Below are 27,078 nucleotides of genomic sequence, written 5' to 3'. Positions count from 1 at the left end.
ATGATGTCTATATTTGAATGTTTACATGTTTCATTAATAACCAAACAAATAAACAATGAAAATTCTACCCAGAAAGAGCTGATGCAGTAGTTCTGTAATATAGTCCAAGCATCTGTTTATGTATCCATGGGCACTTGATTCACATTAAATCTGAGAACCAATGACCTAGTCTTGGCAAATGAAGTCCTACCAATTCAGTCCTCAAGTCTGGGAGTTGGGGGAATATGAAGTCCTAGAAAACAGGATTAATGCATACTACTCTAGGACAATGCATGCCATGTTAAATGAACGTGTTACTTGAACAAGTAAGATCTAAGTAATTAACCTAGAGCAATTAGAGAAAGTGATATTATTTCTGAATCTTGCTCTTCCTATCTTTTCTTTCCTAATACACAAGTTAGAAGGCAGACAATCAACCCAAAACCCCAACTTGGATCAACAAAGGGAAGCTTAGGAAAAGTCATAATCACTCACCAACTAATTCACTGTACTCTGTAGGACTTCTTTCAAAGGGGACTGTAGAAAATAAATAGATAGGAATATCACATAATATACAAACAAAGAGCAAATATCAGAAGAAGGTGGAGGTGGTGGTGCTGGAGACAGACCATTAAAAAAGAACTACAAATTATTAATTAACTTGACCACTTCAAGACCCTGCCACATCCAGGTATTAAGTTCTTCCCTTCTCCTACCCTCCATCAGATAAACTAATGACCTGATTAAGACCATGTTATACGCAGTGTTTATGTATTTTACTGCTGTATACCCAGGAGTTACTATAGCCCACGAAGTCCAAAACACTGCTTTGACACAATATTATTTCCTACTATTTTTAATTGCAATATATACTGTGTTACCCTGAGAAGCTATATTATTCATGACTTTGTCATTTGTTCTTATCAATTAACTAAGTTTTGAAATACTATCCCTTTGTAAGCTAGAACTGCCTATAAAATATTACTCAGATGATAGTGAACACTCCTATTAGAGCAAGAAATAAGCTTCCATTCCTCGGGCTTCGTCATTCAGGTACTTTAACCTGCTATGTGCCCAATGTTTGTATCCTGCCAAAAATTCATATGTTGAAACCCAACCCTCAAGTTGATGGCATTAAGTAGGAACTTTGGGTGGTAATTAGGTCATAAGGGATCCCTCCTTATGAATGGGAGGCATGTCCTTACAAAAAAGGCTGGAAGGAGCTTGTTCACTCCTTCACACAGGTAAAATCACTCCTTTGGCCATGGGAAATTACAGCTAGAAGGAGCCATCTTTGAAGCAGACAGCCAAACCCTTACCAGACACTGCACCTGCTAATGCCTTGATCTTGGGACTTCCCAGCTCAGACCTATGAGCAGTAAGTTTATGCCCATTATAAATTACCCAGGGGTTTTGTGACAGCAAACTAAATGGAAAAAGACAGGCATTACTCTTCCATTCCTCTAATAAACTTCAGACTATCTAAACCCTATACAAATTGTTCATTATTTCACAATTATTAAACACAATATAACCAATACCAACACCCACAGTCATGGGTCTGCCAACTACTAACCATAGTGAGATATTTTTATTTTATTATTATTATTATTATTACACATAGTATCATTTCCTTTCTTCTGAAAGGAAATGGAGGGGACAGAAAGAAATACTTTGCTAACATATCCAATTTATTAGGAGAAAACTTCTAAATAATTTTCTGCCAAACTTATGCACAATTTTATTAAGTGTTCACTGGCATAAAAAATATTCAATAAAAGGCTATAATGCCTTGCATCATCCTTACTCAACTTTCTTCTCCTTATTTAAATCTCCAATTTAAAAATGTTTCTTTTTTAATTGTAGTAAAATATAACATAAAACTTACCATTTTAACCATTTTTAATTATACTATTCAGTAGCAATAAATATTCAGAATATTGTACAATCATCACCCCCATGCAAACATTTTTCCTCTTTCAATACTGAAACTCTTTACTCATTTAAAAAAATGATTCCCAGCTGGGCATGGTGGTACATGCCTGTAATCCCAGCAACTTAGGAGGCTGAGGCAGGAGGATCACAAGTTCAAAGCCAGCCACAGCAACTTAGAGAGGCCCTAAGCAATTTAATGAGAACCTGTCTCAAAATAAAAAATAAAAAGGCTTGGGGATGTGACTCACTGGTTAAGGCCCCTGGATTCAATCTTTGGTGACAAAAATAATAATAATAATAATAATTCTCTATATTACCTTCTCTATAAACCCGGGTAACCACCACTCATTTTCTGCTCTGAGGATACAACTATTCTAGTTACGCCTCATATAAATAGACTCATCTACCTTTTTGTAACTTAGCATATCTTCAAGATTTATCCATTTTATACCATGTCAGAATTTTCTTCCTTTTTATGATTGAACAATACTCCATTGTGCATATATGCCACATTTTATTTATTCATTCATCCATCAATAAGCAACACATATGTTACTTCTACCTTTTAATTATTGTGACTAATGTTGTGATGAACCTGGGTATACAGGTATCTCTTTGGAGATACTACTTTCAATTCTTAATTATTGTGACTAAATATTTCGATGAACATGGGTATAAAGGTATCTCTTTGGAGATACTACTTTCAATTCTTTTATCTATATACCCAGAAGTAGAACTGCTGGATCATATGGTAATTCTATTTTTAATTTTTTTTTAGTACTAGGGATATTAAATCCAGGGCCTCACACATACTGTGCCAAAATTCTACCACTAAGCTGCGTCCCAGATCTTTTTTTTTTTTTTTTCTTTTTTTTTCTTTTGAGACAGGGTCTTAGTAAGTTGCTCAGGCTGGCCTTGAACTTGTAATACTCCTGCATCAAACCCTGAGCAGCTGGGACTACAAGTATGCATCACCATGCCTGGCATCTATTTTTAATTTTCGGAGTTACCACCATACCATTTTCCATAGAGGCTCTACCATTTTATATTCCCACCAGCAATGCACAAAGGTTCTAACTTCTCTACATCCTCACCAACATTTGATACTTTTTTTTTCTTTTTCTTTTTCTTTTTGCTATACTAAGGATTAAACACAGGGCCTCATGTATGCTGGGTAAGGGCTCTACTACTAAGTGATATATCCCAGTCCTCTTATTTTCTTTACCTCAAAATAAAATAAAAATAAAGGAAAGGGTTGGGGATGTAGCTCAGTGGTAGAGTATCCATAGGTTCAATGCCCAGTACTTGAAGGGGAAAAAAAAAGTAGTTATAATTACTTTATATCTTGTATGGACTAAACTAGCAAATATCCACTTAACTTCAATATGATTACCCACCTCACCCTACCCTACCCAAAAAAAGAGAAGTACTCCACCGAAAAAAAAAAAGAGAGAGAAAGCAAGCAACCTAGATTTCTCCAGTTAATAATATCCAAAATTATAATCACAGAATAACCACCTGTGAATTTTTCATGAGAATTTTATAAAGTTATATTTGTCACTTGTTATATATATTTCAATAGTTTCACACCCACATGTTCTAATTATTCTCCTGAAGGGCTAGAATTTCCTTCCAGAGAACAAATATAAAAAGAGGAGGGAAACTCTTCACCAGTTATAGATATTTCCACCTTTCCATTCCAAAAACTGAAGAGCAGAAAAAATCTGAGTCTCTAAATGTCTCAAAATATTGTATATACCCAGGTCAACCTACACAGATTTATATTTTTATACCTTTCAGTTTAAACTTCATGCTACAATTTTTAACAAATTAATCATCAATGCTTGAAAGAAAAGGAAGTTTTCTTCAGATAAGACAAAAAAAGCATAAACGATGAGAGGAGAAAACTGACAAATTTGACTTTATTAAAATTTAAAACTGTCAGCCTAGGTATCCATCAACTGATGAATGGATGAAGAAAATTTGATATATATACACAATGGAGAAAAATGAAATTACATCATTGTTGGGCAAATGGATGTAACTTGAGAACACTGTTAACTAAAATAAGTCAAACTCAGAAGGTCAAGGGTCATATTTCTTCTCTTATATGTGGAAGCTAGAGAGGAAACAGGGAAAGAAGGTAGAGTGGGGGAATTTCATGAAAATCAAAAGGACACCAGTAGAATAAAGGAAAGGGAACCAATGATAGGGAAGAGGGACACAAAGTAGTCAAATTATATTGTTATACTGTATGCATGCACTAATATGTGATAACAAATCCCACCTTTATGTACCTATAATGCACCAATAAAATGTGGGGAAAACTGAAACTTTCGTTCAACAAATTACATTAGAAATAAAAATAAGCCATTGAAGGCTGGGGTTGTGGCTCAGTGGTAAAGTGAGTCTAGCATGTGTGAGACACTGGGTTCAATCCTCAGTATTGTGTCCATCTATAATTTAAAATGTTAAATTTAATAATAAATTTTTAAAAATAAGCCCTAGACATGAAGAAGATATCTGCAATATACATAACTAACAAAGATGTAAAGTCATAATGTTTGGCAAAATGTGGTAGAAAATAGGTAAAAGATATAAACAGGTGAGGGACTGGCAGAACATTTGTCTAGCATGCAAGAGGCCCCAAGTACCATCAGCACAAAAATAAACACAGGTATATACAGGTGACACCCAAAGGACATACAAACCAAAAGACAAAAATAAAAAAAAAAACACCCAATCTCACTAGTAATGAGGAAATTCTAAATTAAAAACACAAGAAGAAGTCATTTTACATCCATCCAACTGGAAAAAAGAACAATAACCAGTGCTGATGAAGAGTGAAGCAACAGAAACTCTTAAATACTAGGTAAAAAGTACAATCACTTCAGAGAGCAAGGCATATTCTATAATGTAGCAATTCTCCCAGGTATATCCCCTGTCTAGAGAAACACTCACAAATAAGTACAAAGAAACTGGTAAAATAATATTCTCTACAACATAGTATGTGATTTTTTAAAAAATGCTGAAATAAACTAATTGTCAGAAAATGACTGGAGGGGAGGGGAGGGGAGGGGAGGGGAGGGGGGATAATAGAGGATAGGAAAGGCAGCAGAATACAACAGACACCAGAATGGCAATATGTAAATCAATGGTTGTGCAACTGATGTGATTCTGCAATCTGTATGTGGGGTAAAAATGGGAGCGCATATCCCACTTGAATCAAAGTGTGAAATATGATATATCAAGAACTATGTAATGTTTTGAATAACCTACAATAAAAATTAATTAAAAAAAAAAAAGAAAATGACTGGATATTGTATTTTGTTTGTTTTGTACAAGAGATTTAACCCAGGTGCACTTTTACCACTGAGCTACATCCCAAGCCATTTTTTATTTTTTATTTTGAGACAAGATCTTACTTAGGGCCTCGCTAAATTGCTGAGGCTGGCCTGGAACTTGCAATCCTCCTGCCTCAGCCTCCTAAATTGCTGGGATTACAGGCATAGGCCACCATGCCCAATTGTATATTGTATTTTATACAATATACAATATACAATACCAAGTATATAACACAAGTGTGGCTTGTAACACAATCATCATATATTTATGTGCAACAAGAAAATTAAAAAATAATAATTGTAAGGGTAAGACAAACTGATTTTAAGATGCATGCCAATTTCAAAAATGATAAAATTGATTGTGCGCAGTAGAACTGACAAAGTGCAGTAAAATAAACAGAAGTTCCATACATAAATATGGCTGATGTTGATCTTACATTCTCATCTTCCTAAATCTCAAAACATACTGAACAAAAAACAAGTTACAGAAGAGCATGTATCATATATTATAAAATACCTTTTATTAAAAGGATACAAAGTTACAAAATCATGCCTCAGGATCCAAAGGGGATCAGTTCCAGAATACCTCAAGAATACTTAAAATCCAATGGATGTTCAATTCCCTTATGTGAAATGGCACATTATTTGCATGTAACCTACACATATCCTCCCATTTACTTTAAATCATCTCTAAATTACTTATAATACTTAATACAATATAAAACAATTGTTTAAGGAACAATGACAAGAAAAACAGTCTACATGTTTAGTACAGACGCAATTTTTTTCTGAATATTTTTGATCCATGGTTGGTTAAACTGACCAATGAACACACAGATGTAAAACTTACAGATATGGAGGGCTGACTGTACTGTTTCCAGGTATATTAAGTATCAGGCAAAAGCATAAAAACATGCATGGAAATTATAAACATGCCGGGAAGAGAAAGGGAAAGTGAGGAACGTCAACTATATCACTTTCATTTTGCAAACTGGATGCAAGCCACATAGGAATTGATTCTATTGCTATAGTTTCACAGACTGAAATTACATTAATTTTTAAATGACAAGGGGAAAAAAATGTATGAGAATATGAATAGCTTCTTTTTAGATAATTTTGTTAAAAGTTATAAAAAACAACTATAGAGGCTGGGATTGTGGCTCAGCAGTACAGCACTCACCTAGCGTGTGCGAGGCCCTGGGTTCGATCCTCAGCACCACATAAAAATAAATAAATAAAGATATTGTGTCCAACTAAAAAATAAATATTAAAAAAACAACTATAATAGATACATTTTATTAATATATCCAATCAGTCATACCCTATTTTGTTCATTTTTTTTCTAAGTTTTCTTTCTAATCAAATGAAGGCAAGAACAGGAAGATCTAACAACAAAAAATTTTCATCAATGAGTTCCTTCTAGCAAGAGGCAAACACATGTACATACAAAACTACAACACCAATGAGGGTGGTAATGTAAGGATCCAGAAGGCACAAAGAGCAAAGAAAAGGGATGACTGACATATGACCTGAAGGAGCATGAAAGGATTCAGTAAGCAGGTAACCTATGGTCTAAGTTTTGAATACTGACAGGAAAAGTCTATGTAAGAGTGATAGGATATTCCATGTGCTAAAAAATTAACAGCTCTGTAAGGGCAGAAAATATTGGGGGAAAATAACATATTAGTTTTAGTTGGCTAGAACAGAGGCCCAAAAATTGCATTAGTCAAAACTAGCACAGTGTATCTTCATAGGGCCCACAAGCTAAAAATGGCTTTTGTAAAGGGTTTGGGTTTTTGTTCGTTTTATTTTTTGTTTGTTTGTAATACTAGGGACTGAATCCTGTAAAGAGTCATTTAAAAGAAAAAAGTAGCTTGTACAGAAGTGACACGTCTATAAACCAAACTACTTGGAAGGCTGAAGGAGGAGGACCACAATTTCAAGGTTAGCCTGGATAACTATTTTGAGACCCAGTCTCAAAATAAAATAAAAAGGGCTGGGGATGTAATTCAGTGGTAAAGCCCTTGTCTAGCATGAGCAAGGCCCTGGGTGTGATCCCCAGTACTGGGAAAGAAAAAAAAACAGGGAAATAGTTGCAAAGCCTAAAATATTTTTAAATAGCCTTTTAACAAAGTTTGCCAACCTCTGCACTAGAACACAATTGGCCAACAAAGGGGCAGCTGGAAAAAAGTCAATCACCGAAAAGGACAACCTTACAAAGAGGTTAAAAGGAGGACAGAGCTGAAGAACCTTGTCTTTCATGCTAAGGAGCTATGGGGAATGTGGTGCCTCCAAAGGGGCTTTAAAAAGAAAACCAATATACTCCCATTTTTGTTTTAGAGTGATTCCTCAGGCAAACTGTGAAGGAAAATAAAAAGGAACAACACTGGAGACAACAATAGAAAGACTTCTAGAATAGTCCAGATGATAGTTGGTTAGAGTCTGAACCTAGGCAGAAAGAACTAAGAACTAAAGTCAAGAGCACTGGTTATCAACAGGTAGCTAGGAGGAAAAAAAAAAAAAAATCGAAGAACTCTAAACAAAGGAAAGAATTAACAAAACTGTGTTTCTGGTTTTCAAGAACTGAGAGCCAAATGATAACAGGAAATACAAAAATAAAGAGAATGGAGAGGAAAAACTGACCACAATTTCAGACTTGCTCAGTTTGAGTGCCTTGTGACTTAATCTGAGTTCCCTGCCTTCAGATAGTTCACTTGGGAAATTAGGCAGGTATGAGACATGGTTTAAAAAAAAAAAAAAAAAAGTCAAGAAAGAAAAAAAAGGTAAAGAAATAATGAAATTTTAAAATTCACTATCTAGCAACAAACAATCATAATTCAAACAAGCATTACCAATGGATGTAAAAACTGAGGTGTGAGGTAGGCAGGGTAGTGCATGCCCATAATGTCAACAACTCGAGAGACTAAGGCAGGAACATTTTAAGTTCGAAGACTTACAATTTAAGGAGATCCTGTCTTAAAAAAATTGAAGAAAAAAAAAGCCTAGTGTATAAAGTTTGAGAAATAACAGGATACTGCTGTTAGGTGACAATTTCTATGGGCTCTTATGTTTCTCCCCACATTGCCTCCCTTTTAGAGTCTCTTTCTAAGGATATTGTACAGCAAATACTTGGATCATAGACAGTGTCTTTCTCCTAAGCAAAGGGCACACTGTTTAATGTCCAGTATGATAAAGATGACACCCCTCTCTCTTTGCTTGGGCAAAGGTCAGGCAAGCTTATGATCCCTGATAAAAGAAACCCAAGTTTCCTAATCTTGGGATTCCTCTCCAATTAATGCAACTCATTTTGTACAGGAGTCACCTGGCCTTATTCACTCACTTTCCAGTGGAAAGTGAGTCAGGAAATCAACCAACACAAAGACTGACACACTGGCTACTATAAATAAGAAAATCCTTAATCTCTGATCCAGGAGTCTCCTACCTTCTTCCAACATCCCAGGCTAACTTTTTACTGGCAAGATCCTTTATAGTTCTTGACACTTAAAGTGTTTTAGAGTTTCAAAATACGGCACATAACCAAGTGATCAAAGTTAAAAATCACTAGTAACAGAACATATTCACTTGATGCATCTCCTCCCACTATGTAAATGTTTTATTAGGCTAGAACAGGGGCCCAAAAATTACAATGGGCAAAATCAACCTAGCCTATTTCTGTATGGCCCACAAAAACAAACACATTCATGTGACATTCCTAAATACAAAAGAACAAATATATCCAAAGTGAGGTTCACTCTATTAACTAGCAGAATTCCTCAAATAAAGATATCAAAACAACACAAAGAAAAAAAAAAAAAAAACACAAAGTCTGAGGAACTTTTCAGATCACAAAAAACTTAAAAAAGATTCCTAGCTGAACTGTCTTTGCTTTTAGGAAATAATTAGGGTTAAAGAAATATTAACATTATGGCAACTTACTCAAAAAGTTCAGGGGAAAAAAAGGTTAAAAAAAATGTGTGTGTGTGTGTGTGTATATATATATATACACACATACACATCGAGAGAAAAGGTAAAGGCAAAAGGAAGAAAATGTTAACGAAGAATCTAGATGAAAGACATACATGAATTCTTTGCTGTTCTTTCAACTTTTCTATAGTTCTCAATTTTTGTCAAATGATGAGTTAAATGGAAGTAATTCTTCATTAGATGTCAAGAATATGAGTGATAGGCAAATAGTATCTTTTGGAAGGAGGCTGGTATTCAAGGGTCATTTATTTGTGAAAGAACTGCTAGATACCTTAGGCATGGCCCAGAGCAACTAAAACTTAAGTCAGGCATACAAATCCCTGGGATTATTAGGCAGATTTGGTTAAACTATGATTAGCCAGATTTGGTTATGAAAAAAAGAATTCATATGCAGCATATGTTTTCATTTACAAGTATTACTTAATTCTTAATATTTTTGAAGCTTTTGATCATACTATAATATCCTCAATCAACAGACTAAAAGTACATTTTCATTATGTGATCCAATAACTTTTTGACAATAAAAAAGGCTTTTCATTTTTGAAAAGACAGAACTCTAGTCTATACAAGTTATTAGAGCCCTATAATATAAGGCTCTAATAACAGAAATTAGAAAGTATCACTACACGGCCATAATAGACAATAAAAAGGTAATTACATTTATTTGCTTATAATGTATATCTAAGAAAGAAAAAACATGTTTTCTTAGAAATAAAAAGCAGGATATATGAGAAAATAAGTTGTTGGTGAAAAGAGTACATGAGTTTAACACTTCATCCATCAATTGTCACTATTTTAAATACCTATCATTAACTCGTTCTTTCACCAATATTCTACCCAGGAAATAACACTGAACTATTTCACATAAGAAAGAAACATTTTACATAAATGAACCACCCCATAATTTAAAAACTTCATAAACTGAGCCTACTATCTGAGGTGCCTACAAAACATTTATTTGAAAAAATACTAAAGTCTTGGGTATTTTCCAGCAGTATTGTGAACAAAGCATCTAGAGAATGTGTTGACTGTAACACAAATCAGCTTGTTAAATAACAAGCTTCATCTGACTTAGCAAAACATTCCAACTTTTGGAATAGAAAATGACCTGCTGGACATTTCAAAGGTGCTAGAAATCACCCTACCAGGACAAATCCATACTTTAACAGGTCTAGAAAATGGATTACTCTTAATAAAATGGATAATTCCCTAGATCTTTTCAAAGTCACACAAAGTAAAAAATCAGAAATGAAAATATTGACAGGTTGGCTAAAGATAAAAAGCCCACCTGAAGCTCTCTTTCTTCAGAGTAACAATTATAATTTACTTTATAAAACATGTTCAAAAGAAAATGCTTTCTTTAAATTCTTCATTCAATGGCTAATAGCTACCAATGGGTTGTTAGAAAAAGTAAACAGTTATATAAGTTTGGATTATCTTAATAGAGAGCCAAGTGCACGTTTTTCTACTCCGTAAGAAAATATGCCAAAAGAAAACCACAAAACTTTTATTTAAAATATATTAACTGGAGCTGGGGTTGTGGCTTAGCAGTAGAGCACTCGGCCTACCACGTACAGGGCCCTGGGTTCCATCCTCAGCACCACAGAAAAAGTAAAAATAAATAAAAGGGAGATATTGTGTTCAATTACATCTAAAAAATAAATATAAAAAATAAATAGATAAAAATAAAATATATGTAACTAACTTTCAGACAAATACAAAACATTAAAGATTGAGAAAGCAAAGGTCAAATGATCTTTACCAAGATCTCCCAACCCAATCTATCTATGAAATAAATCAACAGATGAAGTCAAATCCTAGATAAATAATTTGATGAAATGCCCACAGCTAACAAAGCAATAAAAGAAAAAATTCTGCTGACATATAAAACTTTGTAAGAGATAATGATTCAAAGCTCTGAATGAACATTTATAGAATCAACATCAAGCTTTACAAAACTTTCCAAAAGTGTGAGCTAAACTAAAAAATCTTTTATAGATTCCCATTGTGTAGTTCCCATACTATAACATTCTACATTCATAGCTGAAAGAGAATTATCACTCTACAGTAATTTACATCGCAAGAAGGAAAATTCTACAAAACCAACAAAGTGTCACAGTGGCTGCTATTAGCCCCCTTTCTCACATACACACACAAGTTTTTCATTTGAAAGAGCTAAAAAGCAACACTTACAGCATATGCTTAATTATGGTACTTGGTTATTTTCAAAGTTTTATTAAAGACATCTGAGGACTTTTCAAATTTTAACTGTAACAAAAAGTCAATTATTTGTACTTTCCAAATTAATATCCTATATGCTTTTACTGTGTTTTACATTGCTAAATTCAGAAGTATTTTTTTCCTACCTGGATTTATGTTGCCTGCCTTAGCACTTTATTTTAAGTGCTCTTTTTTTAAAATATTTATTTTTTAGTTGTAATTGGACACTACACCTTTATTTATTTATTTTTATGTGGTGCTGAGGATAAACTCAGGGCCTCACACGTGCTAGGCAAGCACTCTACCACTGAGCCACAATCCCAGCCCTCTCTTTAAGGAATTTAAAAACCCTTCTAATGTAGAAACTCTTTTTTTAAATTTCTTTCTTTCTGCCAGGTAATCCCAGCACCTCCTCTTAGGAGGCTGAGGCAAGAGGATCATAAGTTCAAAGCCAGCCTCAGCAAAAGACAGGCCAGGCGCTAAGCAACTCAGTAAGACCCTGTCTCTAAATACAAAAAAGTGCTGGGGATGTGGCTTAGTCCTTGAGTGTCCCTGACTGAGTTCAATCCCCAGTACCCAAAAAATAAAACAAAAAACAAAAATTTTTTTTTTGGGGGGGGTGGATTTAATCCAGGGGTCTTTTATCACTGAGCTACATCCCCAATCCTTTTTATTATTATTATTATTTTCAATGTTCAGATGGGGTCTTGCTAAATTGCTTAGGGTTTCACTAATTGCTGAGCTGGCTTTGAATTTACAATCCTCTGGTGACAGCCTCCTGAGTTACTGGGATTACAGACCTGGCTTCTATTTTAAATTTCAGAGTTTCACTGTCAGTTCTTCTTCTTCAGTACTGGGGCACTCTACCCTTGAGCTATATCCCCAATTCCTTTTATTTTGTATTTTGAGACACTGTCTCAATAAATTGCTGAGGCTGGCCTCAAACTTGCGATCTTCCTGTCTCAGGCCTTCACCCCCCACCCCCAATCCAATCCCCAGTAGCAGGGCTTACAGTACACCACTACCTAGGCTTGTCACATATTATCTTGTCAACTGAAGATGGCCTTTCACCAATGGCTTCAGGAAAGTCTGTGGCATCAAGCCAAACAACATGAGGAACAGAAATGAGAATATGTTTGTCTTATTTTCATGATTAAATTTGAGGAAGGGGACAGGGTGGAGATCTACAATATGTCTTCTTTTTTTTTTTTTTTTTTTTTTTTAAAGAGAGAGTGAGAGAGACAGGGGAAGAGAGAGAGAGAATTTTTTAATATTTATTTTTTAGTTTTTCGGCAGGCACAACATCTTTGTTTGTATGTGGTGCTGAGGATCGAACCCGGGCCGCACACATGCCAGGCGAGCGCACTACTGCTTGAGCCACATCCCCAGCCCTACAATATGTCTTCTTAAGAAGGCCAGAAAAAGCTAAACAACAACAACGTAATTTAGAAAGTCTTAAAGAGGAAAGAAAACAAGCAGCTTCTCAGTACCTCAAAGAAATAACACTGAATTCTTAGAAATCTATTAGAACTGCTTCTATTTGGCTCTGGCTTCCTCTAATCATTAACTTTAAGTGGCACATTGTTACGTTGCATGTATAGGCTGTACGTTAAAACTACAAACTGATATGAACTTACAGTCTCACAAATATCTATCTTTCACAGCAAGTCTCATAGAAAAACTTAAGGTTTTTGTTTTACAATTAGTTGTAAAAAGCCACATGCCAATACATAGTACTAAAAATTACACATATCAGAACTTATAGAACTTACTTCTTCATACTTATCTGAAAAGATTTCTAAGTACACACCAATAACACATAAAAGATATTAAAATTTCAGTTCAAAGTTACAACTTATAGCTAATACATTTTAAATTCAAAAATAAGACTAGTCATAGTATCAAGGAATAAAATAAAGAAAAATGGGCTTTATCAGTTGACTGAAAATGGCTGCAAAGTAGTTACAGTTTACTGATGAGAAACTGATTCTCAAATAACTAAAAGTGCCAAAACTGACCTCATACAATTTTTCAGGCATTTATACCAGACACTATACAGAACTTCAGAAGCAAAAAGAATGATTACCTATTAATTATGAATGATGTATATATCAAAAAGTTATTCAATAGCAATGTTTACCACAGTAATATTTAAAATATTATTTATTCATAGCACCATGAAAATTGATTAAGAAAAAATTACCACTAAGCCAGTAACATTACCTGGAAACATACTGTTAGAATAAATGGGTAAAGTAATATGAATTTTAAAATGTTTTATTATAAAATCAAGAAAAGCACACATTATTCATACCAGGAAGAGGCTGAATTTCAGTACAGCAATCATCTTTAAATTGTTTGATTATTATAAAATTTAAAATGTTCAGGGAAAAATAATCTATTTTCTTCCAGTTGTTTTAATGTATATTTTATTAAACAATCAAAATACATGTATAACCTGACATATCCATTTGTTCTTTCACAGGGTATCTTAACTACTATTTTAAATAACAATGTACTGGGCTGGGATTGTGGTTCAGCAGTGGAGTACTTGCCTAGCACATTCGAGGCCCTGGGTTCGATCCTCAGCACCACATAAAAATATTGAGATAGATAAATAAATAAATAAATAAATAAATAGAAATATTGTGTCCAATTAAGAAAATAAATATTAAAATAAATAAATAACAGTGTACTGCCTTTCAGTGGGTGAATGGATAAAGAAACTGTAGTACATACACACAAGGGAATATTACTCAGCAATAAAAGATAATAAAATCAGGGCATTTGCAGGTAAATGGATGGAGCTGGAGAATATAATGCTAAGTTAGCCAATCCCAAACAACCAAATGCTGATATAAGGAGGTTGATTCATAGTGGGATTGGAAGGGGGAGCATGGGAGGATTAGATGAACTCTAGATAGGGCAAAGGGGTGGGAGGGGAAAGGAGGGAGATGGGAGTAGAAAAGATGGTGGAAGGAGATGGACATCATTACCCTAAGTACATGTATGTACAAAAACACAAATGGTGTGACTATACTTTGTATACAACTAGAGATATGAAAAAGTGTGCTCTATATGTGTAATATGAATTGTAATGCATTCTACTGTCATATATAACAAACTGGAATAAAAAATAAATTAATTTTAAAAAATGTACCATTTTACTATGTGCATATCATTTACTGGATTGCTGTTTTTCCAATTTTTTTTCACCATTTATTCAAGTTGCAATGAACATTTTCACATAAATGGTTTTTTACATTTTTAATTTTCTTAGTATAGCATTCCCAGAAAGGAGACTTTGATAATGACAATACTGCCAAATGGTGCTTGGCAGGGTGCAGTTGTTCAGTTCTTATTAATACACCCACAAGATACAAATATTTTCAGATTTAAAGTTTCAAAATCAAACTGTAATAGAATGAGGATGCCAAATGTAGAATACAAAGGAACAAATTTGGAAATAAGATAATCAACTCAATTTGAGGTACCGTGGGGCAAAAAATATAGAAATCATTCCACAGTTCGAAATATGGGTTGAAAGCTCAAAACTGTGTAGGAAACATTATAGACTCAATCTTCTGAATGAATACATAAACCGTGAATAAAACTACTGGGCAGTTTAATGGGAATAATTTTACTAGAACAGAATGGACAGAACTACACCGAACAAATGTTGAAGAAATTTGGAAGAAACAGAAAAAGGAAACATTCACAGATTTGAGGAGGCCCACTTGGAAATGGCTGCTTAAGATCCCAGAAAGTTGAGAATGTTACAAGGTTAAAGGGAAAGAGTCAAGAGAAAGTGGGTACTTGACATTCTTGGACAAACTAAAGATATGAAAAACACAATCTAGAATTTAATCCACATACAGAATAAGGAGTCATCTTAGAGGGATGAAGAACCATTTCTTTCCTTGAGAAAGGAATAAAAGCACACTTGTGTATACTGGTTGCACTAGATTCAGAAGCTCATGCACACTGACCTCAGTACAGGAAACAGTACGGTTTTGACAAATCAAATGTGCAGATGATACATTTACAAGTATTTGGTCAGGTACTTGTAAAACTAGACAATAAAGATGTCATACTTCGAGTAAGGTATTTAAGTGAAATATAAGCATGTCAGTATTTCACTGCTTTTATAATAACATATTTGATTCCCCAATAATCTGTTATGCACTTGCAATATAAAACCTGTAGACCATGGTCCCCAACCTGAAGGAACAATTCAGATACTTTCACAAATGTTTTAAATATAAACTTTCCCAATAATGGTCTGTAACTTCTAATAATCATGAAGTGAGACATTTCATCTTCTTCCAATCTAATTAACAGGAAACAATTTCAGGCTAGATATATCATATGCAGTAAAACACTTTAAAGAGATTTTGCAAGTTAAATAGCCACTAGAAAGCCAGGAGTGGTGGTGTACACCTGTATCTCAGCTGCTCAGGAAGCTGAGGCAAGAGGATCCCTTGAACCATTCTTTCCTTGAGAAAGGAATAAAAGCACAAGGCCAATGTAGGCAACCATGACAAGACCCTATCTCAAAAAAAAGAAAACTACGAGCCACCAGAAATACTTTCAGAAATGTCACACTAGGCTTAAACAGGACAACTGGCAAGTCAAACACTCCAAGAATTTTCTATTCAAAGCTATTGGCAGCAATTATGTTACAATCCCAACACTCCCTAAGTGAGCTTCCATACAGAATTCACTTTTAAATACATATGTTTAAAAATATCAAAATGTCACCAAATTGTCAAGTTTCATTATGTAGATTATACATAATTATAGTAGGGGTAACACAACATAATACATGCCCTGTGTATACTTCTACTTTAAGGGGCCCAGGATAAATCAGGCTGGATGTGTAACTCAGTGGTAGAGTGTTTGCCTAAGACATAGCAAGCCCTAGGGTAGATAAGTAGCACTGCAAAACAAAAGAAAAAGTCTATTTTTAATCTACACAAATGAAGTAACATCTCTTTCATATAGTGGTTTCAAGTAAGTTACAGCTTGTAATTTCAACAATCTTAAAGGTATCTTTCAAAATGTTTTTGCTTTTAATCTTCTTTCCACAGGTTGGCAAAGGAATGAAGTTTGGAGGACATTGCATTCCACATATAGGAGGAAGAAATATAGTTAGAAAAGGCAAACCTAGGGCTGGACACAGTAGCACACACCTGTAATCCCAGGGGCTCAGGAGGCTGAGGCAGGAGGATCGTGAGTTCAAAGTCAGCCTCAGCAAAAAAAGTGAGGTGTTAAACAACTCAGTGAGACCCTGTCTCTAAATAAAATACAAAATAGGGCTGGGGATGTGGCTCAGTGGTTGAGTGCTCCTGAATTCAATCCCCGGTACCAAAAAAAAAAAAGAAAGCAAACCTAACACAATTTTCTCAAGCAATATGAGAACTGTACATGTCCAGAAAGAACATGGGAGAACAAGAAAATTGGATTAAACTAGAACTAAAAAACAGGACCTTCTCTTGATTTAAATTAACATAGTATACTTATATAAGACAATTATACTATTGGCTGCACATAGTGACACAGGCCAGTAACTCCAGCAACACACAAGACTGAAACAGAAGAATCGCAATTTTGAGGCCAGCCTGGCACCACAGTCAGCCCTTGTCTCAAAATATAAAAGAAAAATCATGTAGCTTAGTAGGCCCTGGATTTGATCCCCAGTACTGGTGAGAAAGGGGGGAAGAACTTTTTATCAATTTTATTTTTGTTATAAACTTTTTTTATCAAGGCTAACCAGTTTAATAGTCTAATTGTTTGATTTTGCTATACTGAGAATAGAACATGTACTAGATAAAATATTTTTTAACCAGGAATGGAGGCATACGCCTGTAATTCCTGCGGCTCAGGAGGCTTAGGGAGGAAGATCTGGAATTCAAGGCCAGCCTTATCAACTTAGTAAGGCCTTAAGCAACTTGGACCCTATCTCAAAAAATAAAAAGGGCTGGGGATGTGGCCCAGTGGTTAAGCATCCCTGGGTTCAATCCTCGGTACCAAAAAAAAAAAAAAAAAAATGGTTTTCATAAAAAATATTTTATAGAAGGGAGAGCAGTGGAGTAGGGGAAGGGAATAGAAGGGGAAAGGGAGGAAGAAATGGGAAAAGTGAGAAACCAGGGATATGAAATTGACCAAACTAAGGTATTAAGGTATATGCATACATATGTAACTACATCACAATGAATTTTACTTTTATATATAACTATAATGCACCAATTAAAAATTAGGAAGGCCAACATTATACAGGAAAGGCATCAGGAGGAAGGAGAAGAGAGAAGGGGAAGTACTGGGAATTGAAATGGAGCAAATGATCTTATATAAATTTATGAATGTCCAAAAACTCCACTATTATGTATAATTACAATGCACTAATAAAAAACCACTTAAAAATATTTTATCAGGGGCTGGGATTGTAACTCAGTGGTATAGCACTTGCCTAGCATGTGTGAGGCCGTGGGTTAGAGTCTCAGCACCACATATAAATAAATTTTTTAAAAGTTGTTGACCCCGACAACTATAAAAATATTTTTAAAAAAAAAATATTTTATCATTTTTGTATCTGCTGTAATAAAATTTTATTTTTCTGTGGCTAGTCTATGACCCAGCTACAAAAACTACTTAAAACATACTAAATAGAATACAAATCCAGTATTTTAACCCAGTATTATCCTTATCTAATTTTATATTAAAACATAAACTACAATTAATATACTGCAGGGAAAAAAATAACAATGATACTAATACTGTCTCCACCAAAACTGTCTAATTACACTTGACTCAGAACATGATTTCTGTCATTTTGAGAATATAGTGAAGCACAGCATCTAGCCACGGGCTATATGGCAACATAACCTATAATTTTCATTGTGACTTTATGTCACCAAACCCTATTCAATTTCCCAATAGAAGTTGTAATAAATTATATACTTAAAGCCCTCAAAATTACTAATATAAATTATATTTTGGAAGCTATGTCCCTGGAAAGTCAGGTTCAATTTTCAATGTTATCACTCTATCTAACTTATTAACTATTTAAAACTGTAGCGTTATATGTCTAAAGTCATAGAGTTTACCAAACCTACAAGATTCTCCTTGTATTATTGAACAGACAAAACACAGTTGAAACATACAAATATGAAATGTTTCGGCCTAAACATTTCATGTAACTGCTTCATAAGACAGGAAACATTTTATGAGTTATTTCCTGCAAACGTTTCAAAAATTACAATTTTGTTTTTAAAATGTCTAAAATATTTTGTATAAATTTACTAATAATTTGCAACAAAGTATGGGGAAGTTAAAGAATTTGAAGTTAATAAAAATGTTTTTAGCAAATCAAACACTTTTGTTAATTTTTAAGGTAGAATAACTGGCTACTTAAATACAATTAAGTTTTAATCAAACATTAAGACAATTTTCTTGGTAATTCATATGTAATCAAATGTAATTTATAGTAAATAGCTATAAAATTTTTAAAAGGGAATGACATTCTAATAATCTGATTATTTTAATCCCTATTATAACTAAAAAAATTTTTTCCATTTAGAAAATGTGCTCTAGCATTATCAATCATGGGGAGGATGAAAGGAATTACATGTGACCAACTCTGGCAATCCTTTACTTTCAATAAGACCAAAAGGTAACACTAAACAATTAATCTATCACAACTTAGATTTTTGTCCAAAAGACAAAAGTTATAGCTCAAAAGAGCAAATACTACATTTCCCTTTATTCTTCTTCCCGAAATTAAGTCTCCAACTTTTTCTTTTAAGTGTAATCCTATTGTTTAAAAAGAAAGAAATAAAGATTAACAGAAAAGAAAATGAAAGGTAAAAATAAATCTGGAAATCTAGTCATTTAAAAAAAGAGATGCTTGGGCTGGAAGTATACTTCCAGGGTAGAGGACATGCTTGTCATATGCCAAGCCTTGATTCCATGCCCACCAACAACAACAACAAAAAAAAGGTGGGGGGGATGTTTACATCAGAAGGTAAAATGGATTTTGTGACAGGTATCAAAAGCCTTGAGTTTTAATTCATAGTCTGAAAAACCTAGATTCATATGATATATATATAGCTTAGTTTTGTTTGTTTGGGTTTCGTTTTTGGTTTTGGGTACTAAGGATTGAACCCAGAGGTGCTTTACCACTGAGCAACATTCCCATCCTTTTTATTTTATTTAATTTTTTTATGAGGTGCTAGAGATCGAACCCAGTACCTCATGCATGCTAGGCAAGCGCTCTACCACTGAGCCACAACTCCAGCCCCCCCAATCCTTTTTATTTTTCACTTTTTTATTAACTTATTTATTTTAATGAGGTATGTATTTTCAATGTTATCCCTCTAACTTATTAACTATTTAAAACTGTAGCATTATAAATCTAAAGTCATAGAGTTTACCAAACCTACAAGATTCTCCTTGTATTATTGAACAGACAAAACACAGACAGCAGAATGCACTTTGATTCATTGTACACAACTTTTCATTTCTCTGGTTGTACTCATTATAGTGTCACACCATATGTGGAGTCATACTTGTACCTAGGGTAATGATGTCCATCTCATTCCACCATATTTCCTGCCCCCATGTATCCTCCCATTATTTTTCATTTTGAGACAAGGCCTCCCTAAATTGCTGAGGTTGGCATGGAACTTGCAACCCTTCTGCCTTAGTCTCCAGAGTCACTGGGATTTCAGGTGAGAGCCACCGCACCCAGCTTTAGTATTATTCTTAAAGATCTTCAAAAACTAAAAATGAATCTTATAAGTTATATTTTATGCTTTCCATGCTTCTGATTTCAGGTTAGGTCTATAAGATTTTTTTCAAGTTATATGAAAAGTTTATCACCTTTAAGTTCTACATTAAGGGAAACTGTTTCAGATTGGAGACATAAAACTAAGGACAAAGAAAGAGGCAGGGAGGAAAAAAAGGATTTTAAAAATTAAGTTATTTCACAAGACTGATTATTGAGTAGATACCACCAGTTTATTCTTGGTCATTCCCTGAAGCTATCACAAATTTTTCTGTCTTTATTAACTATGTGAACTCAACATGAGCACTTAAACATATTTGGTCTCCCAAATCTAATTAAGCCTAACTCTTCCCCCTACTATTTCCCAGCTTCGCCCTTCTTACCTGCCTCACATCCTCCTTCCTACTCAGACTCCCAGGGGAGTGAAAATTTTCACTTTAGAAAATTAGAGAAATCATATGATTTGAGTTAACAAAATACATTTAAGATCAAAAGTACTGTCCTTGGTTTCTTTCATTTCAAAAACTTTCTGTTGGTGGGGGGGTGGCAAATGCCTGTAACACAGCAATTTGGGATGCTGAGGCAGGAGGATCACAAGCTAAGGCCAGCCTCGGCAACTTAGTAAGACCCTGTCTCAAAATAAAAATAAAATAAGGCTGAAGACATAGCTCATTGGCAAAGCACTTGCCAAGCACACATGAGGCCTTGGGTTCATCCATTACCGGAAAAAAAGGAAACAAAAAACAAACAAAAACTTTGTTGGAAAACAAGAGCTTTCTAAAGTACCGACTTGGCATTAACTACCCATTAAGACAAAATTAGCCTGGCATAGTGACATATGCCTGTAAGCCCAGTGACTTGGGAGGCTGCAGCAAGAGGACTACAAGTTTGAGGCCAGCCTGGACAGCTCAGCAGACAATTTCAAGGGGTGGCAGGGGTTTGGCTGGAGATGTAGCTCAGCAGTAAAAGTATCCATCCAGTACCATGGGGTGGAAAAAAAGGCCAAGTAAATCTGCTCAGTGTCCCCAAACCACAGAAGCCACCCTAAAAATACAATCTTGACAATACTCATCTCTTCTAATTTCCTCACAAGTAATAAAAGCAGAAGCTCTTGGTCCCTAACATAACAGTGGTGTCTCAGAATCAAGGCAATATGCTGTCTTTGTTTAGCGACATATGGCCCAAGTACCAACTGAGAAGAGTCTGATCCCCTAAAAAACTCAAGGTCTAATTTGACAAGCACTTATATAAAATTTACAACATATATTCTCCAAATATCTATTCTACTTTGGTCCAAAATGAATGAGATCCTAAAGACAGCTATGACATAGCAGCAGCACACTAATACTGTTTTTCCCCAAACCACTCTTAACTGTCCCAACCCAACCGAAAGAAGTAAACTATATATACTTCCTTAAGTTGGACACACATACTCTGACTATCCTAAATCTCCAATGATTCAAAACTATCCTTATTCAAGTTATGTTAAGTGCTTAAAGGTACTAGGCAAAAATATGTCTCCCCAACCCCTTTTAGTACTGGAGATTTAACTCAGGGTGCTTCATCACTGAGCCACATCCCTAGTCCTTTTTATTTATTTTTTATTTTGAGACAGGGTCTGGCTAAGTTGCTTAGGACCTTACTAAGTTGCTGAGGCTAGCTTTGAACTTTCGATCCTCCTGCCTCAGCCTCCAGAGCCCCTAGGATTATAGGCATGTGCCTCCATGTCCAGCAGCATATGTCTTTTAAACAAGTGGATCCAGAATCAGTAAGGGCATTTAAGATAATTTCTCTTGAATTACATTTGTATCATATAAAATTTGCCCATGACAAAGTTTCCTGCAAAAATTTTCTTTTTTCCCACAAAGAAAAATAATACTACATCCCAGTTACAGAGTAGAGGAAGGTAACTTTAAAAATTAAAAAAAAAAAATTTTTTAAAAAACAGTTGATATAGTCTTCCATTTTAACAAGTTTTAGTAGTTTGTCCTCAGAAGTAACTTCCAAGTTCACCATACCACATTGGAAGTCTCAATTTCAAACATTAAGAAACTAGGACAGCTGCAACCCACAAATTTTAAACAGAAATATTTATTTTGCAGCAACAATAAAATGATATATCAACTTATTCTGTGTCCTCTAATAGTTAGGACACATGAATTAGTAGAAGGATATTTTAAATATGGAGAATTTCAAAGTTCTTTAGAAATCCTTTAATCTAAATGTTGCCATGACATCTTTTCACATCCAAACACAGGTGAAGTTGTAATGGCAACTACATCTCTATGCCTTTGAATTAACCATCAATAGTGTAACTCTAGTCTACCTATCATCATACTTGCTGAACTGCTACAATGAGAACAGCATTTAGTAAGTTAACTCCTTTTACCTGACAAACTTAACTTCAACAGTGACCAGAATCATTTTTATCATTCAAATGGAAAATAATATTCAAACAAGTATGCCATTTACATGAATATGAATCATGTTTGAGTAACAATATTTCCACATTCTGAAGTTAGCATTTTCCCCTTCCTCCTTCCGTATTACTTCAGTGTTCATGAATCAATATTTAAAAACAAAAGTTCAATCAAAAAGTTAATTTAATAGCTGATGTTTTTTAAAGTTGCAAGAAAAGAAAAAAGAGCTGGGCATGGTGGTACACGCCTGTAATCCCAGTACTCTGGAGTTTGAGGCCAGAGTATCACAAGTTGAAGGCCAGCCTCAGTAACTTAGCAAGGCCCTAAGCAACTTAGGGAGAACTTGTCTCAAAATAAAAAGGGCTGGGGATGTGTTCATTTTTAAGTGCCCCTGGGTTTAATCTCTGGTTTGAAGAAAAATAAATAAAATAAGAATAAAAAGTGTTGGGGATGTAGATCAGTGGAAAAGTGCCCATGGGTTCAATTCCCTTACAAAAAAAAAAAAAAAATCTTTCAATACTTTAAATGTAAAGCCTATATATCGGCGCCATACTTGCTACTTTATGGTATTCTACGACAGAACATCTAGAAAATTAAAATAATATGATCTACAGCTTCTTTTCAAGCATGTTTATAAGAATTATCTCATACAAACCATCCACTTTAATGTGACTTTAAAACCCCATGCCCAGAAGCCAATGACTGGTTTATAAACAAGATAATGAGTAGTTCAATGGAAAAAATATTATGACAATAAACTAGGACTGTCTCACCATGTTATGATCTGCTTGCCTAATATGTATGTTTAGCTACTGTAGTCAGCAATGTCCAAATATAAATTTGAAACATTTAATGGCCAGCCTGTTCTAGACTTCAGGCTCACCTTACCTATTTAAAACATAGTTTTTAAATATACAGTTCTCCACAAATATTTTTTTCTTAGAAAAGAGTGTGGAGTAGAGAAGAATCTAAGGAACAATTTTTCCATAAATACCAAAAAAACACCCAAAAATCAAATATTTTTGCACATCTTTACCTTAACACACATAAAAAGAATTTTTAAATTTAAGGAAAACAAAGCTCATACAGGTTAAGCATTATATTTCATTTAAAAAAAGTTCCCTACACATTATGAATGCAGCCATGAATATACCAAGAAATGCCTTGCTGACTTAAAAGAACTCTGGTTGGTCAAATTTCAATTACTAGTAAGTGGCATGAAGGCATAAAATAATCAATAAAATTATAAAAACAATTTTAAAGGTCGGTCATATTTTGTTTACTTAAAATACTAAGCTTAATCATGATCTATCTAGACCTTATCATTGCTCATTGTATAAAATTAGCACTGCACTTGCAAACATAAGCAGAATCTAGACTTATCAAACATATGGTGAGATTTGTCCAGCTTCTGAAATACTAAATGTGTATGGAAGATTAAAATATTTTTTCTTGGGAAACAAACAACCCTCCCATCCTGATTAAAAGTTTTCATCAAAAATCTGATCAGAAAGAAAGGGAATCAAAATCAAAATCAACCCGGCAATCAAAATCTTGACGTTAACTGAAATGGTCTGAGTATAAGCATTCCCATTTTAGAAACTACAGCGAAAATAGAAAAATAAATAAATAAACCAGCCGATCTCCAAACAACTAGAAGGTACGCCTAAACACAGACTGGTTTACCAGCTAACTTCCCCAGCCCGGTACCAGAGAGACCACAAAACAAAGTTGACAATACAACCAACCATGAGCTTTGCTGTAAACTGGACGATAATCTGAAATCTGGGGCGGGGGAAGCTGTGCTGTTGCTAATAGAAGCTCCTTATAAGCAGCGAACTGACAGGTGGAAAAATAAATTCCCCAGCAGGCCAGCAAGAGGTTGTGAAAACACGGTTCAAGGACTGAACGTGTTGTGACTACTCTGCAACAGGTCCAAGGTAATTTACGCACACACCCTTTAGCGCAATTCCTCCAGCACGGAGGAGACTGGGAAACAGGCTTTCCCGAGAGCCACATACCATTTTAAAACAGCAGTCTCCTCCCCGACAGGAAAACCGGCATTCTCATCCCCAGTCTTTCCGCGACTTCTCCCAGTGCGGCGAAGGAAAGCGGGCGACAGCCACCGTAACGAGAGAAGCCGGCAACAGCCCCGCCGCGCGGCCGCCACGCCTTCCTCCCGCCGCCGCTGGGGACGCCGAGCCGCGGATCACATTTCTCCTCCCCAACAATCACACGCACGCACGTCCCAAGAGTTGACACCCTCCAAACCCGCGGTTCCGCGACGCCGGTGACGGGGCCACAAAGCCCAGGGCACAGCCCCTGGCCGGGGCACTCCGGCGGCGTGCGTGCGCGTGTTTGTTTGTTCTCCTAATGAAAGGAAAGAGGTCTCCGTAGTTACGGCCTAGGGCCGCGCAGGGGAAGAGAGGCCCCCCTGTGGGGTTAAACAAAACTTCGGTTGCTGGGAAGAGCCGTTGCGCAACCTTGGCAGGAGGAGGCCGGGACCGCCCGGCCGGCCAAGGCGGCTTCCCCGAGGCTGCGCCACCGCGTGCAGGAACCACGCGCGGCCCCCGCGTCCGGGGGCCTCGGGCCTGGCGTGGCGCCGGCCTCCGAGAAGCCGCTGGGGCTGGGCCACACAGCCGGAGCTGGGGCGGAAACCCGGGGTGCGAGGGCGCCGGGGATGCAGATGGGGACACCTACGCGCGACGGGGGCGGGCCGCTCCGTGGGGGGGATCTGGGCCCACCCAGGTCCGACAGGCGGGTCCGCTGGCCACCCAGACGCAGGCCCCCGATCCTCCCATCCGGGCGCGGGTGCCCCTCGCACAACTCCCTTACCTTCCTAGAGGCCCGCGCTCTCCCCTCTTCGGGCGGCCGCAGCCCTGAGCATGTCCGGGGTGGGTCGCGGGGCCGTGCCGGGAACAGGGAGCCAGGCGCTTCAGCAAGCGGCACCACCCAGCCCGGGCTCAGCCCCTCTCCGCGGCCGCTGCCATCTTGTCCTGGCGGCTGAGAGGAAACCGCGAAACACCCTCCCCCGACCGCGGCTGCTGCTGCTGCTCTGGCTGAACGCCGGGCCCGTCTCCCTCATCTTCCTTCCCGGGGATCTGGGGTGGGAACAGCTAGACTGGGGCCAGGGAGAGTGAGAAGCCGGCCGGCCGACCTCCGGCAACTGGGCCTACGAATGGCGCGGGATGCGGGGCCCACGGCGGTTGGGCCCCATTCCTGAAGCCCCGAGGGCTGCGAGAGGAGGAAAAGGAAGACAGCCGGAGAGGCGGCGACGGCGAGGCCCGCAGCTCGGTCTCGGGGCGCCGCGCTGCCGGCAGTCGTCACCAAGGCAGCTGCTGCCGGCCGCCCCAACCTCGGGCCCCTCCTCCGCGCCTGCCGATCTCGGCCGCCGCCTCCGCAGCGCCACCGCCCGCCCGGCCGCGCAGCGCGCCGAGCCCGGGCGGCCCCGCTTGGCTCGGGCAGCGGCGCCTCCGCGAAGCCCCTCCCCGGGATCCGCCCGCAGCCGCGCCCTTGTTGCTCGGAGCCCGCCGGGTTGCTAGTGCGGTCCAGCCCTGGGCTCCCTCACGCCATCCCTCTGGCAAAAGAATCATCCGCCAGCCCCTCTCTGCGGTTCTGAACCTCACTCAAAGCCCACTCGGCCAGAAATACAGATTTAAGAGAAGATCCTGACACCCAAAGAGGGGATTGAAACACGGAAGCAGGATTTTACAGGCCTTTCCAGATCCCGTAATCATAATTCCCCTTTCTATCCTTGGAAGTGTTTCTTGGCAGGGTTTTTTGTTTGTTTGTTTGTTTTTGTTTTTTTTTTTTAAGCGTTCAAAAATAAGAAAAGGAGAAATGCTTAGTCAAATGAACAATCTCGATCTTTTCAGAGGTCCTTCCCGGTCCCCAACCCAAAACGTCGAGAAAATTGTAAATACAGGCTAAAGAATAAGGGAAAGGCCCTCTTGGAAATTTTCCAAAAGCACCTCTGCAATCCAAAAGCCCATAATTGTCAAGTTTACCCACCTCTATATGGATAATTCTCCATTGAGTTAGTTCCACCCCCAGAGGCTAGTTTCCTCGCTCCTGGAGACTAGGAAATCAACAGAATGGCCCATTTCAACTCACGTAATCATAGAACCATAGAATTTTAGAGATGAAAAACCGTAGCGATCCTAAGTCCAAATTCCTACGCTAAGATAGAGGTTCAAAGTTTAGGAGACCTGAACAAGGTTCTGGAGCAAGCCTCTGGTCTCTACTCCCTCTCTCCAACTTTTCCCTAGGAAAGAACTGACCTTCTAAGCACCCATCCTTAAGAGTCAATTTTCTTTGGCACCTGTTTCTTCTGGTTCCTTATGTTCTGAATTAATGTCTAACCTTTGGAGAACCCAAGCACCTTTCTCTCAGGGATGGAAGTGTCCTTCTT

General features: G+C 37.0%; 1 protein-coding gene across 5 annotated transcripts in view; it reads right to left on the bottom strand.

Moving 5' to 3' along the window:
- Positions 1 to 26,029, bottom strand: part of Hipk3 (homeodomain interacting protein kinase 3) — an 88,106-nt gene extending 62,077 nt beyond the window's left edge. For 4 of the 5 annotated variants that reach the window (XM_076847022.1, XM_076847025.1, XM_076847024.1 and 1 more), the window contains exon 1: positions 25,503 to 26,029. The gene's annotated coding sequence lies outside the window, so the exon portion shown is untranslated. Of the gene's footprint in view, positions 1 to 24,688; positions 25,025 to 25,502 lie in introns of those variants that run through there. The other variant, XM_076847023.1, reaches the window with a different exon arrangement.
- Positions 26,030 to 27,078: the final 1,049 nt, after the last annotated feature.

Source organism: Callospermophilus lateralis, chromosome 2, assembly GCF_048772815.1.
Source record: "Callospermophilus lateralis isolate mCalLat2 chromosome 2, mCalLat2.hap1, whole genome shotgun sequence".
Lineage (NCBI taxonomy): Eukaryota > Metazoa > Chordata > Mammalia > Rodentia > Sciuridae > Callospermophilus > Callospermophilus lateralis.
This window is presented reverse-complemented; position numbering and strand designations above follow the sequence as displayed.